The sequence below is a fragment of the Abramis brama genome, assembly GCF_963993115.1.
Source record: "Abramis brama genome assembly, chromosome: 7".
Classification (NCBI taxonomy): Eukaryota; Metazoa; Chordata; class Actinopteri; order Cypriniformes; family Leuciscidae; genus Abramis; species Abramis brama.
In genome coordinates, this window is record NC_139969.1 from 33739062 (window position 1) to 33758136 (window position 19075).

The window sequence follows — 19075 nt, forward strand, 5'->3', positions numbered from 1 at the left end:
TACAGTAACCATTGTCAATGAAGGACTGGGCTAAGACTGAAAGGTGGACATGAGGGATATTTCAATGGTCCTCTGCCATAGTGACAAAACATCTAAACATTTTGACTTGCAGTGCTTACACAATGCCAAAGGGACGAAGCATTTATTTAGTTTTGACACATGAGTGAACTGTTTTGGGAGAGGTATGAGCTTTTGCAAGTGAACCATGGTGTTGTGCCGAACCATCCACGTTATTTTGGCAAAAAGCACCAAGAGTGTTGAGAACGTCCGGTCTGTTTCAAGAAATGAGCCAAAGCAATTGAGAAGGATCTTTGCCATTTTCGTGGCACTGACTCTTTATATGAGAAAGGAATTTAGTTTTGAAGCATGAGTGAACAGTTTTGGGAGAGATATAAGCTTTTGCAAGTGAGCTATAGTGTTGTGCTGAACTGTAAGACTGTTTTGCCAAATGATCTTAGAGTTTTGAGAATGTAATTTCTGTTTCAAGAAATGAGCCAAACTAATGGAGAAAAACTGTAATTCACAGTATATTCCTGTAGTCTATTTTTGTTTTCTACGGTATATTATTGTTTTAATGGAAAATGGTATGATATTGTCAGAATTTGGCCTTTTTTTACAGCAAGGGTTTGTTTGTTTATTTATATTTGCACCTTAAAATACAAAATGACAAAAATAATAATAACAAAACATAAAATATATGAACAAAAATAAAACAAATATTATCAATTTAATGATGTGCAGGAAGAGGCAAAAAACCCCAACTGGGCTTAAGGGTTAACAGTGTACTGAGCTGACTGGAACTGGATTCTGTTCACTCAAAGTCACTAGACCTTATTGGTTCAGTTCAACAAGCTAATTTAAATAACAGTTGCGTTTTCCCAAGTTGTGTTAACTTTAAACTACACATAGATGTGTAAAACAGATGTTTCTTTTTCAACACATTTTTAGTTAATATTGACACAAAATGTGTTAATTGGATTGTTACACATATTTTGTGTATTTTTTTTCTTCTACACATTCCTTCTAAGAGCAAAACTACATTCACAAACTGTGTGTGGGCATATACAAGTGAGGCTTGCAAAAACACAGTCAAGCAGTCAGACAAAATCTAATATTAAAAAGTCAAGGGTCAGCATCCCAACTACAGCAAACACTGATCTCTATAATGGTAACTTGAAACCAAACATTTTCAATTAAACATTTCAATAACAACTTCTGTAAATGTATGACAGAAATAATGTCATACTGGTTAATAATAAGTGTAATAATGTGTATTGGCTGGAAGTCAGTTGTAGTTCTTGCGTTTCTCTATTTTCTGTTCGTGTGTTCCTCTTTCCTTCAGTGATTCTGCTTGTTAACAGCAGGTATTAATCATTTACATATTCCCTTAATTATCTCACTGCAACACTGCGTCAATGTTACTGTTTACTTTTTGTAGTGTGGATTTTCTTGTGGGGTTGAAAGGGTTAACAGTGTAATATAAAAAGACACACCCACAAAATGTATTTTAACAGTAATAAACTATAAGTTATAAGTTACTTTATACAACTATATACTAGTTTTTTGGGTCACCATTGTGCTGAAGACTACAGCCTGTGCTTCAGTCCAGGAGAAGATCTATAACCATTGCTGATATGCTGCATGTTGCTTTATTTAACAGGCGGTGACTGTGTAGTTGCTGGTCCAGTGGTAGTCTTTTTATTTATAATATTTTTTTTTTTTTAGTGGTCTCAAATGAAATAAGTTCACATTAATTATTTGCTCACATTATTAGTGCATTATAAATTTTAGTTAACACATTCGACACTGCCTTGGTCGATTTAAGGCAGTCGGTTTCTCCAAGTGAAATTAGTTAACTTGAGTTTCAATTTAGTGCATTGTTACAGTAACATATTGTAGATTACAGTAAATAACTGTACAATTAACAGTAAATTACTGGCAACAGTGTTGCCAGTATTTTACTGTAAAAAAAAGCCTGGTAAGGTCTAACAGTGTACCTCACAGGGTCACTGTCATCAGAGAATTGTAAACTTATATCTAAAGTGTTTTAAATTGTATTCTTTTTGCAGATTGATTGCAGTGTCATACAGCTTATGACAGATGACCAGCTGAAGGAATATCTGCCTCCCTATGGTGACAGACTGGCTATTCATGGATACTGCAGGCGAAAAGAACATGATCCCAGAGGCCGAAAATCTAAACTTTTTGATCGGCTGAGAACCAGGCTAGCAAGAAGCAGAGGTGACACTGACAATGTATGTGAAAAAAGAAGTTCAAAAAATGCTCAAAAGAGTATGCGAAATATTGAAATGGGATGGATGCATTTTCGAGAAGGGAAGTTTATTCAGGTCCAAACAAAAAAAGGTGGGTGTACAGTTGTTTTGGGTACAACTGCCGAGTTGTTTTTTCCAGGTGAAAAATGTTCCGTGGGAAGCTTCACAGATTTTGTGGTCGATGTAACAGACTTTCAAGAGCAAACAATAGATGACTAGATTACAGTTGGAGAACTTTATGAGCTGACCAAATTACCAATCTTGCGTTTTTACTTGACAACCAAGAAGAAAGCCATCGCTAGTGACAGTTAGACACACAGTTGAACTTCAACAGCGAAACAATTGCGCAGGGAGGGGGAAATAGGCAAGATTCCAGATCTCCCATACGTACCAGCCAATCTCCTCTGTTGACTGAGAATGTAGAGTTAGACCTAATTTATGTAGGGAGTAGCACTTTAATTGAAACAGGCAGTGATGATGTTTTATTGTCAGACTCCATAATTAGCATGACTGATCCATCAAGTGTGTTTGAAATTGATGCAGCCAGGCAGCCAGAGGTGGACAATTTGGAGGATAGTGGCACTGTAACAATCTCCACAGGACTTATCTCTGGGCTGGAAGACACTGCGCTTGATGACACATTACCTATTTTAGAGGAATCGTATTCTGTACCTTCTCCAATTGATAACTCACTGGAGCCCTTTGTTCAGAGTGAAAGGGTGAAGAAAATTCTTGTTATTCATCGCGGTCAGGTCTTTCGAGAGCTTATTGAACATTTTTGTGACGCAAGTGTCTTGACGGATGACATATCTATGAAAGTCATTCTTCCCGATGGAAGGCTGGAAAATGCTGTTGATGAAGGGGGGGTTTTGAGGGATGTGCTTTCAGAGTTTTGGCATGACTTTTATGAGCAATGTACTTTTGGAAATAGCTTTAAGGTCCCTTATCTACGACACGACTTTGGTCAAAAACAGTGGGAAAGCATCGGCCATCGGTTTTGTACCGGGTCAGATTTGTTCCTGGGAAAGAACATCACTGTTAGCTTCACACAGTTGGAAGGCTTTCAGAGACGACCCATTGCACACACATGTGGCTGTTACCTGGAGCTGCCTGTGAATTATGACAACTACCCAGAGTTTTGCCATGAAATGAACAAAGTGTTAGAGAGCAACATATGGGTCATGGATATAGTCTAGTACACTAAGTACAGACTTACTATTAGTAAGATTAAGCTTCAATTGAAGTTAAGCTTCAACAACATAATTGAGGTCACAACAGGCTTTATTTCTTGATGTTTTTTTCAAGATGTGTTTTACATATTCACATTTCCAAAGTTCCTGTTAGTACTCTCTCTGAGGCACAAGGTTTGAAAGGGTCAGTTACAAAGTTTGTACCATAATTTATTTTGCCATGTATTTTGATAAAAAGAATGTTTTTATTTGAATGCAATTTGAATGTATTATACAACACTTTCCTTTTGTTTTTATAGTGTTCATTTCTAGCATCACTGTTCAGTCATGCCCATAACACAAGTACAGTTTATTGTACAGTTTTTTGTTCTGCAATTTTGGAAAGTGTTATTTTGAGTCAATAAAACCATTCCCTGGTTAAAACACAACCTGTTTGTCTTCCCTACTGACTCTTATAATACAAATCTCAAATGTTGTCTTCAGCAACACATATTTTTTAGTTATGAGGCTCCAACTCACTTTTAATCAACTCACACTCTAAGAGTTATGTACAAGTTCACTGCTGCAAACACATCATTCGTATGGTTCAAATCATGTTCTGACATAAGATCAACACATATGTTAAAAGTGTCTTCATCGCATGGAAAGTCCTTGAAAACACACTCTTCTAAACAGACTTGAACCTTCTCCAGACACACTGGATGCAGATGGTCTGTGGCTCCATATAGATGAGACACTGCATACATGATGGATGGTCGGGCATTCTGTGGTTGTTCCAAGCGAAGACTACACTGTTAACCCTTGCTGTAAAAAAAGGCCAAATTCTGACAATATCATACCATTTTCCATTAAAACAGTAATATACCGTAGAAAACAAAAATAGACTACAGGAATATACTGTGAATTAACAGTGCTCAAAATCGACACTCAGAGGCTGTTTTCCCAATCACACCCTATACCCTCATTCACTATTCCCTACATTAGTTCACTAATATAGTCCACTTGACAGAGTGAATGAAAAGAAGTGAGTGAATTGAGACACTGACTACGTTTACATGCAGCCAATAACCCGTTCAAAACCGGAATATTAGCAATAACCCGGTTGCGCACGGCCATGTAAACACCGGCAAAAACCCGGATATGCTCATATACCGGTTTTTAAAAACCCGGATATGATCCCTGGGGTACCCCTTTTCTAACCCGAATATTTGGTCATGTAAACGCGTATCGGCATATCCCCATCTCCCCATCAAAAGGAACATTGATTTGTGTTCTGCGCATGTTCTATTCACAAGGAATCTTGGTCTTGGAATCGGAAATGACGCATATTGCGTCTTAAGGTTGTCCGTACGTCCAGACGCTAACCATGCGTCGCCGTTTACATCGGGATATTGCCAATTGATTACAAATTCCATGTATACAGGAGTAACTCTCTCTGCTCACGCATGTAAACGGGTTATTCCGAATGTTTCAGAAACCCAAATAGTGACCTTAACCCGACCATAACCCGAATATTGACAGCTTGTAAACGTAGTCACTGATGAACACCTGATAAGCAGAATCACTGAAGGACAGGAGAAACAAGAACAGAAAAAAGAGAAACACAAGAACTACAGTTTACTTCCAGCCACCGAGTGTGAAACCAGTTTACAAACCAGTTTAACATTATTTCTTTCGTACAAAAGTTATTGTTGAGAATTAACAGATATTTAGTTGTTGATGTTTTATTGAAAATAATAAAGTTATTATCACCATGATGGAGATCAGTATTTGCTGTAGTTGGGCTCTTGACCCTTGACTTTATAATATTAGTTTTTCTCTGGCTGCTGTAACTCTGAGTTTATAAAACACATTTGTTATGGCAAGAAAAAGTCAAAAGGAAGATGATCAGGTGTTTTTGACTGTTGTGATGATTACATAATCATCCTGGACATGTCTGATTATCTGATCTTAACCAGTGTATAAGCTTTGGATTTATGGGTATTTCATGTTTATGTCTGTTAATCTACAACATGAAATACAGTAATGTTTCTGTAATCAGTCATTCTGAAGAATATTGAAATAATATAGTGCTTTAAAACATTTTGAATTGCTTGACTCAGACACACACACAAACATCAACAATCAGCATATGAATCTCAACAATGGTGACAATACGGAAATGTAATATATGTACACATGAAATATACATATATATCTGCCCACATATAAAACCTATTAGAAAATGGAACAATTTCATATATTAACATATACTGTATAATACAGTTTTTTATATATATGTTACATATATAATTATCAATATACATGACATATATTTATTTGTATACATGTTCAATATACAAACTACACATATATGCATAGCATATTGCTTACATACATGTGACATATATGTCCCTAATATGTTTTTATATAGTCTTAGTATATATTTTACATTTAAAATGAAATATATATATAAAATATATTTTTGATAAATGTATATGGAATATATAAACGGCACATATAAAAACGTGTGCCCATATATTTTGAATATATGTTATGTTCTTATATTATGTATATTAATTGCAAAATATTTTGAATTAATGTATGATGTAAACTAAACAAATGTAAAAAACATGCTTTCATTAATTTCGTACATATTTTTAAATATAGGTTATGGACGTGTACTTACACACTTGCAATGCAGTGAACATGACATGCCTAAGCCTTAAATGTTAAACGGTGCAGTTAGCAAAAAAGAAGTAATACAGTAAAACAGTTAAAACATTACAATTTTATTAAAACAGTTTTAATTTAAATAGAAAAATTGTTTAGCTGCGCATAATTAAAAAACTACTGAACACTCAACACACAACTATATTATACAAATACAGTATTACAACAAAAAATAAAACAAGCCAAGAACAGGAAAATCCACCAACAGATATATGACCCAGCAGCCATGTCACCCTGTAGCCCAAGACTGGTTGCCCACTGAAGCTAAGCAGGGCTGAGCCTGGTTAGTACCTGGATGGGAGACCTCCTGAGAAAAACCAGGTTGCTGCTGGAAGAGGTGTTAGTGAGGCCAGCAGGGGGTGCTCACCCTGTGGTCTGTGTGGGTCCTAATGCCCCAGTATAGTGACGGGGACATTATACTGTCAAAGAGCACCGTCCTTCGGATGAGACGTTAAACCGAGGTCCCGACTCTCTGTGGTCATTAAAAATCCCAGGATGTCTTTCAAAAGAGTAGGGGTGTAACCCCGGCATCCTGGCCAAATTTGCCCAGTGGCCTCTGTCCATCATGGCCTCCTAATCATCCCCATACACTGATTGGCTTCATCACTGTCTCCTCTCCACCAGTAAGCTGGTGTGTGGTGGGCGTTCTGGCGCAATATGGCTGCCGTCGCATCATCCAAGTGGATGCTGCACATTGGTGGTGGTTGAGGAGATTCCCCCTTCTATGTAAAGCGCTTTGAGTGCCAAGAAAAGCGCTATATAAAAATGTAATTAATTATTATTATTATTATTATTATGATACAGCCTGTTAATTTTTTAAGTCTGAGTCTTTCTGGATGTCCGCAGCTCAGTGACCTTTTGATTAATAGCTACCCCTAGTTGGCCCCTGGTGGTTCCAAGAAATTTCTGGATCACTGCATCTGTAAAAAAAGACAAAGAAAAGCATTTTAATTTTATAACATTTATCTAAGGACATCCAAATTATAATCACCTAAAAAACACTAAATTAAGTTTTATGTAACAAAGTTTTGGAGGAGCATGTTCAGGTAATCATCCAATCAGCACAAGAAGAAGCCAGTATAAATAAAGCCTTCCCTTACCTCCTGTCTCATGACTAATTTCTCAGCATCCCGCCACCACCCCATCACCTCACATTCGGCTGGGTCTGCTCATAGATACCTATGATCTATACATTTATAGGGGGGAGTACTCTGGGGTCGGGCTGAATTCCGAGCTCGGAGCCCTCCCCCCGGACAGCAAGCCAAATACGCATTTTAATATTACATCAGATTTCATTAACATGTGAACTCGTGAAATTAACACAGTACATACATTGTTTGGTAGATAACAAACTTAATGTTACTGAAATTTAGGCATTATTCAGAACCAGGTGTAAGTGTCATCACACTGATACACCAAGATGAAACTGATACATTCTGATGGTTTTACTGTCACATTTGGTTTAACACAATTCAAGCCCAATTAACCAAGTAATATACATACATACTCATTATTGCATCAATTTTTATTCTGTCCAGTGGCTCTCTTGTTTCCCCAGGGCTTGCATTTTTGGATTTGCCACCTAAGAAAGAGCAACATAATAGAGATTAGAACAAAATCAGAATTAACTCCCACTCCTATCTAACTACTCAACCATACATTACATTTTTCAGCCTGCTTCAATAAAATGGGGATAATGTAAATAGTCCAACTCAAATTATTTATAAAGCATATTTCAATGTAAATGTGAATAAGTGTACATATATCTGTAAATATGCCAGAATTACTATAATAGAGCAGTTTTTTTTTTTTTTTTACTTTGACCCCTTACCCAAACACTTCAGATATTAAGTTCAATATACATAATTACCAAAAAATTATAATAATTATACAGGCACTTGCACACACTATGACCAATTACATACCTCTGAGATTGCTCTTTAGAAGTGTCTCAATATCAAATATTCCAAGGAGAAGCATCCGTGCCATGGTAGTGGGGCTGTTTGCAAGGCTAGCTGACCACAACACATTTTTTGGTACATAAACTCCTGAGCCTGGGTGAATTTCAAGCTGTGGGGAGAGGACAAACATGCATTAATATTAAGAGTTATATTACAAAATAAAACATTGCTTTAACAAAAAGTTTTTAGGTGGCCTGATACAATTTAGCTTTGCATCACATACTTTCTATTAGTGGTGTAACGATGCATTGATGCAACATGCAAAAAATCGATACATTTATAGATTTAAGAGGCATCTTTGTTTTCACATTCTCCACATTTTCATGCAACGTCAGTTTATGCATTATCGTCAAAGCATGCATTCTCGTTTAAACTACCCTTTAGAATGGCAACCAACAGTTTGAAGGTCCAAATCAATGCAGTTTCAAAGGCTCTAGTCTATTGTAAAGCACAGACAAGGAATCTGTCGTCATTTATGGTTTCTCCCACACAGGTAGTAACCTTTGCAGAAAACCTATGCCAGATGGGCTATGAGGCACCTTGCATGTTGCTATGGCCTATACTGTGTTTATAACCTGGATGTTCCTGGTAATGCATGTATTGTATTTTGAAGGAACAAGTAAAGGAGAATTTTACTTGCCCGACCAGACAAGTAGCCTGATTAAATCGTCAATAACAAAAAAAATATCTAGGGAATCACTAAAACGAGAGAATGATTCTGATTTTATTACATTTATTGTAAGTTGCGATCAATAGTGAATAATAAATGTATAGCTGACGGTAACAAGGTTGCACTGTTGAGGCTTGCACAAAGAAACTTAGTTAACAACATGCAGATGTGACAATAGACAGATTTAAATTTACAAAAGCTGATTGAACACTAAAGAGAATATTGCTTCAGAATAAATTATATTTACAACACAATTTTTTTAAAGGCACATGAAAAGGCTTAATGTCGAGCCCTGAAAAGTATACATTAAAGTGTAACAGTAGTAAACTTTAAGTGCACAACTACGTACTGCATATGTACTACAAGTGAACTTATAAGTATACTAGTAGTTTACTATTGTTATACTAGTAGTATACGTAGAAAAAAAAGAGTAACTTTTTTTTAGTTTATTAAAGCACACTTTGAAGTGTACTCTCAGTAAACTACTAGTTTAGTGGTTCTATACTGCAAGTATACTTTAAGTATACTTAAAGTTTTCTTTAACCCTCAGACGGTCCTCGGTCATTTCTGACCGAACAATTTTCTGTTTTGAATTTTTTAAAATCACAGCTTCATCGGAATGTTATGAAACTTGGTGACTTTTTGTGTACAATCTACAAATCGGCCACAATGCTAAAAAAAAGTACACAGCAGTAAAGGGGTGACACTCTACAACATCAAGAGTGCAAAACAGACACACCCACCCACACACACACACACACATACAAACAGTGGCGGTTCTACACTGAATTACACCCTGGGCGAGACCCCTTTCGCGCGAATTATTGTTAAGCATAGCAAGAATCATAGCAAAAAGGCTAACAAATAAGAGTTATACCCACCAATTAATATTGCCCCTTCATTCATGACATTGATACCGTAATCATACAGAGAAAACATAGTTGCATTGCATACCTTTATCTTTCGCTCGTTTCTAAATTGGGCACCTGATGGCTTTGACCTTTCTTGTCAATCTCTTATTTGGCACTCGACATCGACAATCAACAGATCCCCTGATCCCCCCATAACTGTCACTCACGAGTGACGACCAGAAGTGAAGACTAAACCAATTCACCTTGGTGGTGGTGACCAAGTAATCGTTTTGTATTACCTATTTTTATTAGCCATTCAGACCATTCAGAAAAACAAAACTGTGCAGGAAATATAGAGGCCTGTATTTATAGAATGAAATGTGCGTTATTTGGAAGAAAGTCGAGGTGTGACTGACTTCGATAACTATATGGATCCCCCCACTTGTCCGTTCCATTTGGGAGAGTCCCAGAGGTGAACTGTCATCCGCGCCCGCGCCTCCGCGCCCCCGCGCCCCCGCTCCCGAGTCCTTTCCCCTTCTCAAACAAACAGCTTCTGTGCACGGTATCTTCTCAGCAAGCAGGGGCGCCTGCAGCTGCAGGGGGCGCAAATTTGCCAATTCCCCACACAGTGAAATGAATAGAAAACCGCTTCGCGGCGCAGATTTTTTTTTCTGCTCGTGCCGGCGGTGCCGCCCCCCCAAAAATGCCGCCCCGGGCGATTGCCCGGTTCGCCCGTGCCTAAAACCGCTACTGCATACAAACACACTTTTATACACATACACACCAATAATTTTGATTACAAAAAATCTGTTTTGAATTTTTAAAAATCACAGCTTCATAGGAATTTTACGAAACTTGGTGACTTTTATGGCATTAGGTATGTGAACACACAAAAAAATTGAGGTCATGATCCGAGCATGCTAAGTGGTCGTAAAAAAATAGTCACACTTGTGGTCTTCGGTCAAAAATGCCCCCCATAGGAAATGAATGGGAAATTGACAAAAACACAAAAAGTCTCAGAATTTTTGTGTGTACAATCTACAAATCGGCCACAATGCTAAAAAAATGTACACAGCAGTAAAGGGGTGACACTCTACAACATCAAGAGCAGTGGTGTAGTCTACGTGATACGCAGGTATACGCCGTATACCCACTAGAAAAGGCCAAGGATTTGCGTATACCCACTTAAAAAAAGCGTGAGGATACGTATCAACTTCGTTTTGTGTCAGAACTTTCACACTTTCATTCATAAATTCATCCCGTCTGTGTTTGCGAAGCGACGGATCGAATCGCGGAATCCAGTCACAAATGGAACGTGCTATATAAAGCAGAACGTCACGGAATTTGGCTATTTTTGAATGAATAAATCAAAAGTAGCTGCTGTACAATGAATAAAATCTCGATATGGACTAGTGTCTATGAATATTAAAGCTAAAAGAGACTGCAATTGTTCTACGTGTCAGTGTGTGCTCCACTACACACACACACACACACACACACGGAAGCACGCGTGACTCACGCTCGTGGTGTTTTCAGCGTTTCACTGTATTGAGACATGATGTAAGCTATGTGCATTTCATCGCAGAGCTGCTATGAGAGTCACTTGATGAGAATTTCACCATTTCATTTGATAAAACTATCGCCATTCATTCGTTTCATATACACATAAACTGAAATGTCTTTACGACAACCTGTCAAAATAAGTTCTGTATAACTTGTAGAAATTATAACAGAAATATATTACTATTGCACAGAGTATACTTCAGGCTTAATAATAATAATAATAATAATAATAATAATAATAATAATAGTTTATTAAAACACACAGAAACTCAAATGTCTACAACCCACCAAAATAAAAGACCATTTTCCAAAACACCATTTCTAAAAGTAAATTTGTATTTGTGCCTATAATGTTTTTAAAAAAAAAATGGTTGAAAATTGTCAACTGATAAAACCTGTGCTTCAGGGACCGTATTCATATAACATCTAAGGCTAAAGGTAGCTCTTAACTGACTGAGTTAGATGGTGATTAACACTAAACAGTAGAAAATCAGTCCAGTCTCCCCAGCTGTAAATGTCATTGGCTGTTAAAGTCCTGTGTTGCTTATAATAAATTGACATGTTGATAACACTTAGTATTTCATAATGCTCTCAATTACATGTCGATGCATACTGTATGCATTAGTGAGTGTGGTGGTGCTTATGGGGTGACGCTCTGGGATGGGTGAGTATGCGGCGCGGGGGGGGGGGGGGGGGGGGGTTATATTAGAGTATACTCACTACAAAAAACTAGACTACACCACTGATCAAGAGTGCAAAACTGACACACACACACACACACATACAAACACACTTTTATACACATACACCAATAAATTTTGATTACAAAAAATCTGTTTTGAATTTTTAAAAATCACAGCTTCATCGGAATGTTACGAAACTTGGTGACTTTCATGGCATTAGGTATGTGAACACACATCATCATGAGCTCATGATCTGAGCATGCTAAGTGGTCGTAAAAAAATAGTCACACTTGTGGTCTTCGGTCAAAAATGACCCCCATTGGAAATGTATGGGAAATTGACTAAAAACAATATATATTTTTTTCAATATTATTTTACATGTGTTATAATTAAATGAATTGCATTTTTTTGTTACAAATTCTGAATAAAAAAAAGGGTATAAAATTTGCTTCTTAGCAACACAAGCTTCTCTTTCTAACACAATGTTTAGGTTTGACTGTAATCATGCAAAAAAATGCAAAAACTAACACTTTAAATCACTATTTCTAAAAAACATATATCTAAAACTTGATTAAGAAATAGTTTTTGAGATTTTTTAAATATATATTCAAATCCACAAAAAAAAAAGAAGAAGAAAAAAAAAGAAAAGTAAATGCGTCCATAAACAGCTGGGGAATTCACATGCCTCTCCATAGAGCTGTAGATGCCATCTAGTGGTTACACCATGGTTCTACGCTTTCTCTCCATACTCTCACCAGATGGTGCTAATCTGCTTAAAACATTTTTTTTGAAGGCCTAGACTCTATATTAAACTAAAATACTGCATAAAAAAATAAATAAAAAAATAATAAAAAAAATACATACATATATATATATATATATATATATATATGATTTTTTTTTATTATTTTCAATGGCAAAAATAGACCATAAATATAGCATAAATATTAATAAATTCAATAAAACTCTCTCAAAATACAAAATTAAAAAGAAAAAAATATTATAGAACAAAAATAAATTGCATTGGTTTTACTGGGATGGAGGAAGTTTCATTTTTAGGTGTCCGGTCACTTCTGACCGGGAAGGCCCAGGGTGTGACTCCGAAACGAAGACCTTCAGAGGGTTAAGTGAACATAACATCATACTTATAGTTCACTATTTATATATTATTTTTGCACTTTTAGTATACTACTATGTTCCTATTTAGGTATGAATGTTTTATACTCGAAATATACCTTTAACTGCACTTTAACTAATATTAAAAACATTTTATTCTATCTTCATGCATCCTTTTTTATTAATACTTGAATGTGGGTAAGTTGAATTTATTTATTTTTTTCATGATTTTATGATTTTTAAAAGTGAACACTTTAAACAAAAAAGCTGAGAAAATTGCTTTTCTAGTCAAAGACTTGAGACAAAGACAAAGATAATTCAGAACAATGATCCAAACACATGGAGTAGATCGAGTTATTCAACACCCCGAAAGCTTCACAGTCCTGTGCTGACATTTGCTGACACTGATCCTCAACAAACTCGTCTCCATACCGGTGTGATGACTCCGATCTTCAACCAGATGGAACTGGATAATATTCTGAATGTTCCAATCCAATCTGACTTCTGACCTATAATGCTGCTTGAATCATAATCATACACTGTTCGTTCACTGACCAGAGGAGAACTGGCCCCCGACTGAGCCTGGTTTCTTCCAAGGTTTTTTTCTCCATTCTGCCACCTGATGGAGTTTTGGTTCCTTGCCACTGTCGCCTTTTTTCACCTTTGTTGCTGTTGCCATTGGCTTTTGGCTTGCTTAGTTGGGGACATTAAATTTAATATTCAACAATAATATTGATCTGCCTGCATTGACACCATTATTATGAGAACTGAACTGAGCTGGACTATGACATCACGGTTTTCTCCAGAGCGGCTATATATAAATATAAATTAGCTAAATTAATAACTTTTTTAAAACAAAAATGAAACATCACTTAACTTACTTAAGCTGGACTGTGATGCTATTTTCTTCTGGAAACAACTTTGTTGCATTATTTTCCTGTTATCTCTGTAAAGCTGCTTTGAAACAATCTGTATTGTAAAAAGCGCAATATAAATAAATTTGACTTGACTTGACATTTCATTCGATAACATTAGGCAGTTTTGATTTATATGCTGTTTAATGTTGATGATCACGTTATTTTACATTTGTTTCTGCTTCTTCTTCTCCTGTGTTTTGAACCGGAGATTCTGTACTCTTTCAGAAGATGTGTAATAGTGCCCCCTACCGTATAACAGTGAAAACACTGATAGCCTGAAAATTCAATCAGTGGCTGGGAAAGAGTAATGTAGATTTGAAGTAAATTCCTAAGTACACTACCAATGGACTAGCCTACACAAAAATTCAGATACTCAGAATTAGGAACATATGTTTTCTTTATAAATCGATATTTTCATACAATGTAAGCTTATAAGACAGTTTGTAAAACTATTTAATAGGGCACTCAATCAAAAGATTAAACACATACAAGCCGAGTATACTTAGAATACTTAATTATATTTTTAAGTATACCTTGATCAAAATAAGTAGGCCAAATATACTTAGAGCTTTCTGTCAGTTTAATTCAAGTATACTTAAGTGCAATTTTAATGATATCTCTGAGAGGTACATAAAGTATATTTCTGAGAAGTATACTTTCTTATTTTTAGTTTAAAAGAAGTATACTAATAGCCAGGGCAAGGACTTAGGGGTCTGGGAGCCCCTGGGCTTGAGTTTATGATTGGGCCCAAAAAAATAAGATATGCTTTGAGGTTCCTAGAACAATTAATATGCCTAGCTATGCCTTAATATGTCATGCCTAGCCTAGTCAATGTTTAGCAGTAATATTAAATAATCATTATAATACATTAAAATGCAGGGTGTGCTCTCAGAGTTGAGAGAAGATCAAAACCATGAAATAACACTGAGCAATAAAGCCAGAGATGAACAGCATTTTTAATTTTATTGTCACATATGTGTCCTCTTATTTCAGATTTCTTTAATTTAATCAATAAATTCAATCAAATACAAAGACACTGTGTTTGACTATTATTACCAATAAAATGAAGTCAGCATCAATAAAATCCATCTTTGGATGTACAAATACTGTTTAATGCAGCTCAGACATGGCATGTATGGATATACACAGCAAATTATAATAGCATAAATTATGTTGAGATTAATGTTTTAAATGTAACATTTTAATGTAGAAATATTAAATAATTGAAATAAATGAAATAAGTCTACTTTTTAACTATGAAACTAAAACCGCCAGTAGGTGGCGGCAAGCCATCATCTTAATAAGTGAATTGAATCCTTTATTCAACCGATTCATTCAAAAATGATAATTCATTTAACTAAACAAACAGCTGTATGTATGAATGGGTAGCATTAAATTAATTAAATTGTTTACTCGTCTGATTCGTATGCTGATTCTTTGCCCGGCCATGCTAATAGCACACATGAATAAACTGGGAAAAAAAGCATGGGAAAAGGTCTCATTGATATTGTCGGACCATTCGAAACCGCGCCATCAGACTGCAGATATGCAATAACACTTGTGGATTACTTCAGCTAATGGCTGGAAGTCGCTTTTGTGTCCAGGGTTGACACATCTACGGTTAAACAGTTCTTGACTACTGTTTTTGCTTGAGAAGGAAACCCAAAGGAGTTGGTCTCAGACAATGGACCTCAGTTTATCTCTGCTGAGTTTCTGAGAGAGACATACATCATTTCAGATCTGCTGTTTATTATCGTGCGAATGGAGAAGTCAAGAGGTTCAACAGAGTCCTGAAAGACTGTCTACAAACTGCTTCAATTGAAGGAGAACCTTGAATCTAGGTTGAATCCAGGTGTTACACCATCTGAGTTAATCTATGGTCAACGTATGAGAACCAAGTTACAAATCATGTACTTTTCTGTAAAAGAAACTGACAGAAACATTTACATTTGGCAGACGCTTTAATCCAAAGCGACTTACATTGCATTTCAAGGTACACATTTTTTTACATTCACATCAGTTATTGCTTTCCCTGGGACTCAAACCCATGACATTGACATTGCAAGCACCAATGCTCTACTGTTTGAGCTACAGGACAGCTATGAAACATGAAACAAGAACACGTGAAAAGAAAACAAGACAAAGTTAAACACTACACGGATGCTAGAAGAAATGCAAAGCCTTCAAGAATCCAACCTGGTGATCTAGTTCAAGTTAAGAAACCTTGGATGATAAAGAAGGGTGATCGGAAGTTCACACAACCAAAAGCTGTTGTACAGAAGAAAGGTGAAGATTCCTGATGATGGTAGGTGTGGAATGCCTCACGTCTTGCTGAAATGTCGAAATCTAGTGCAAGTGTTACTCCTACTCAGGTACAAAATGGAACAACACTAAGTCCGTTGAATAGGTCTGTTAGAGTTAGACAAAAACCTGTCTGGACTAAGGACTATGTTTTAGATATTGTAAGGAATATGAAGACCTTGAGATAGCTGTGTTAATAATTGAATGAATAAGACACGAAAAGTAAAAAAAAAAAAAAAAAAAAATGTATTTCATTGTTTCATAATACTTGTTATTCTAAAGTGGATTCAGGACTTTTTAACAGGCAGACAACAGTATGTGAGGGCGGGTCACAGCCAGTCTAGAACCATCATGACAAACACGGGAGTGCCACAAGGATGCGTTTTATCACCATTGTTATTTATTTTATATACCAATGATTGTGTCAGCCACCATTCTAACTGTTCACTGATTAAGTTTGCAGATGATGCTGCCCTAGTCGGTTTTTTAACAGATAATGAAAAGGACTACAGGACTGAGGTTGACCACTTCCATGAATGGTGCAATCAAAATTCATTAATTTTAAATATTTCAAAAACAAAAGAAATGGTGATCGATTTTCTGTCCAGAACAGAAATATGCTGGACAAGGTGACTAAAATGGGCAGGAAAATTACTGGATCGGATATTAAAAGCATCTCCAATCTCACAGATCAGTATACCCTCAATTTGGCTCTGAGGATACTGGATGATCCATCCCACACACTTTTCTCAGAGTTTTCCCCCCTCCCCTCTGGACGTAGATTTCAAATGCCCCTAACAAAAACCAAACGTGCCATTACATCATTTGTGCCGAGGAGCATTCAGTTACTGAACAGATCAGACACAGGCACATAGACATTTTTAAATGTGTATTATTGATTATTTATTTAATTATTTATTGATTCATTTTAGTGATTGGATTGATGATTGTATGTTACCACCATTGCTGTGTTGTTGTTGTTGTTTGTTTTGTTTACTGTATTCTCTATGTTATCTGTGTTAATGTTCAATGTGGCTCCCTTGAGTGCAAAACAAATTCCCCTCGGGGCAATAAAGGTTTCATTCATTCATTCATTCTTGACTTGTTTATTTCTGTTGTGATATACAAACAGCTGTATTCTTTCTGAAAAGGGGAAGATGTTGTGTTTTCTTTCCATTGTATTGCTATACTATTCATTTCCACTAGATGGCACTGTTGTGTTTACATATTCAACTGATGTAAGTAGTTAGTTGAGTAAAGTGACTCACTGCAAATCTCAGTGTTTGTTTTGAAAATGAAGGAAAGTCTTAAATGGTTTGGAACAACTTGAGGGTGAGTGATGACAGAATTTAGAATTTTTATTTTTGATGAACTATTACATTAAATAGAAAATTCAGTGTTATATCTGTATTTTTACTATAGCTTCTTCAAGAGCGTGTGTCTTTTGGAACCTCATTATTTTGTGTCTTTTTTGTAGTGACATTTGTCTTATAACAACTATGAAATCTTTGTCCAATGTACTGGCAGAAAAAAATTATTTCTCATAACATGTACAACATTACATTCACATTCTTTTTATTTACAATAGTATGAAGTTGTGATTTCCCCCCTTTTTCCTCAACAATTTGGCTTCATTGTAATGAAGTAAATGAACTTTGAAAAGTTTGAAAAACTCCATGGTATGAGTATGAGTATGACCATACAATTACTTTGTCTTGAGCTGACCAGCCAACTAGGGTAGCGTTCATAGATTGGTATTTATATTTGTTCAAGCTTGACAACCTTATTGCCTTTTTTATTTTCTAATATATATTTCTAATTACAGATGGGTACACATATTAAATTTCAAGTCTACCCCACAATCTTTTTGAAAATGCAACATAAACATACTTATTTTACAGTTACTTAAAGTATATTTTATGTGTAGCCTACTTTGTGTAAGAACATAGTAAAATGATTCAGCTTTTAGTGGGTTTAAAGTATACGTAGCCTACCTTATTTATAACCATGGTAGGCCTACTGCAATATATTTTAAATATTTATGTAATGGGCATGTGTTTCAGCCTTCATTTCAAAAGTAATATGTTTTGATTTTTTTTAAACATTTTAATAAATAAATTTCCATAGCGTTGCTATACTATTCATGGCCACTAGGTGGCACTGTGGTTTTTACATGTTCATTTGTCATTGCAGCTAAAGACACGCACTTAGTTTTGTTGAATCCTCTGTTGACCTGTTATGATTAAATGTACAATACAACGAACTGTATTTGAGTTCTACCTTTTGAAAATAGTATGGTCTAGAGATAAAAGTTTACAGGAAATGTGTTTAGAGTTGCAAAAAAGAAAAAAAAATATGCTAATCATTAAGTAAGTTTATATAAATATGACAATCCTTTTCAATCATTTACCCACACTTTGAATATCAGGCAGCAATTGTTTAATTCAATTCAAATTATTTCTATAGGCTATCACTTTTCAAAATTGTGCATGGTTGCAAAGCAGCTTTACATATAGAAAGAAGTTACAAAAGTAAATAAAGAAAGACAAATAAAGAAAACAACATAGGCCTAGTCCGTTTGAAATGGGGAAAGAAATGCACATACCTGATCAGAAGTTTTATTACTTTAGTGTATTCCTAATATCCTCCAATGTTCCTACTGTAATACACTTTTCACATTATTGGTAGCCTACTTGCACTTTGAAATGTGGACTGCAGCCCATTGGGCTGTCAAAATATTATGAATTATTAATCGAATTATTAAAATGATCCTAGTCCTCAAAAATTACACAAACAGTTAAAATGTCAAACAAAATTTTGTCAAACAGATTTGAAGCG

General features: G+C 35.7%; 1 long non-coding RNA gene across 2 annotated transcripts; it reads right to left on the reverse strand.

Moving 5' to 3' along the window:
* Positions 1-6213: 6213 nt before the first annotated feature.
* LOC311086571 lies at positions 6214-18981 on the reverse strand. 2 transcript variants are annotated; one of them, XR_014607091.1, is made up of 4 exons: positions 18843-18981; positions 8101-8245; positions 7276-7757; positions 6214-7095 (listed from the first exon to the last, which is right to left on the reverse strand). It is a non-coding gene; the product is annotated as an uncharacterized lncRNA (long non-coding RNA). The 2 variants fall into 2 exon arrangements; XR_014607092.1 differs by having other exon boundaries at positions 6214-7757.
* Positions 18982-19075: the final 94 nt, after the last annotated feature.